General features: G+C 38.6%; 1 non-coding gene across 1 annotated transcript; it reads right to left on the bottom strand.

Annotated features, from left to right (window-relative positions):
• Window positions 1-1,574: 1,574 nt before the first annotated feature.
• Trnaq-uug (transfer RNA glutamine (anticodon UUG)) lies at window positions 1,575-1,646 on the bottom strand. Its single transcript has one exon. It is a non-coding gene; the product is annotated as a tRNA-Gln (tRNA).

Below are 1,646 nucleotides of genomic sequence, written 5' to 3'. Positions count from 1 at the left end.
TATCGATGATACAGGGTCATATTCCAAAAGTTCTAAATATGTCATCATTTAACCATCAAGGCGATATTTCTTCTATATTCCTGTCTACGTGAAAACCTCAGAGTCTGGGACTCTGTCTTGAAATCATATCCAGATGAGTTTCTTTAGGAAGCCCATTGAAAATGACATTATTTTATTGATGGAATTTAAGTCCTTTTACCGTCTTGAGTTTGGAACACTCATTACTAAAATTCGCACCTGACTCTTTGGTGCGGAATTGAAAGCACATGTTTCAAACACATACTGGTCCAGAAAATGCCGCGGCTCATATCCTTTCATCTGCACAAAAGCGGACATCCAGATTTCATCTATACCGATAAATATAGGTTTCATCTATACTTATAAATGTAGGTTTGATTATGAGCACTCACAATCTTTAAGTTGTTGAATTTTAAATATCATGGTGTTTACATAGGTTTACTATGGGAACTGAATTAGTACCGTGAGTTTTGTGGACTGAACACATTTGCTCGTGAGATGCCACAGGCCACTCTTGCTTTGGCAATTCTGGCATTTGTCTCATCATCGCTTTGGACTGCACGCGACTGCTACTGCCAAGACAGGTGATCTTGTCCACTGCCAGGTGGGTTTGGCCATTCACGGTGATGGTATCCTCTTGGTAACCAAAACAATAATTTCCTTTAACTTCGTCTTCGGCTGTAGTCTCCTCAGATTGAAAAACAATCCGGCCCACCGGCATCTGATATCGATATCATTGTCCTTACAATATGGAGCGCTGGGCGATATCGGTACCGTAATGGCAAAAGATCACGTGATAACCAGCAGGCCGCGCCTTTTAAATTCTCAATTTCGAGGTCAATCCTATTGATCACACCTTGGAATATATGCCGATAACTGCAGTCGGATCACCTCACCTGTTTGCGAAAGAAGGATTGTCCGAAAAATTGCGAATGCATCTAACTACTTTTTCATTCGTAAGCTCTAGGTCAATCGTACAGTCATTATCTTCGTAGAAACTGTCGAGGTAGTCCGAATAGATCAGGGTTTATTTGTTGTTTCCGAGACATTTTCAGCGAACAAAATTAAACATTTTTTTGTAAATTACTGCGAAGACTTGAAAAATCCGAGGAAATATGGAAAGGTCGTTGAAAAATCCAATGACGTATGGTGAGGTCGTTGAAAAATCCAAGGGCGTACGGAAATTTCTTTGAAAAATCCAAGGGCTATGGAAAGGTCTATATATGTATGAACAAACAACCATGTACAGCGATTAACTGACACTTACATAGAGACAGAGCTGATGATCCTCCGACAATATGAAGAAATTGTCATACTTCATTTTAGCATCGAGCTTGTTTTATTTTGAATTTGTAACTCAACAATTGTGACAATTTATTCATACTTTGTTGAACTAACCGGTTTTCAAACTATGTTGTATGACGAAATAGACACACATAGGGATCATATTCGCTTCAATTTGCATACACCCACCTCATCTTTCGCATTAGGATTTACAAAAATAAAATAAAGTCTTTAAATTAATGTAAATAAGAAAGAACTTAAAATAATATTCAAGGTTCCACCGAGATTTGAACTCGGATCGCTGGATTCAAAGTCCAGAGTGCTAACCATTACACCATGGAACC

Source organism: Sinohyriopsis cumingii, chromosome 17 (genome assembly GCF_028554795.1).
Source record: "Sinohyriopsis cumingii isolate HCF-2022 chromosome 17, ASM2855479v2, whole genome shotgun sequence".
In the NCBI taxonomy this organism is placed as follows: Eukaryota; Metazoa; Mollusca; class Bivalvia; order Unionida; family Unionidae; genus Sinohyriopsis; species Sinohyriopsis cumingii.
The sequence above is the reverse complement of the archived record's forward strand: the minus strand, read 5'-3'. Positions and strand labels throughout refer to the sequence as shown.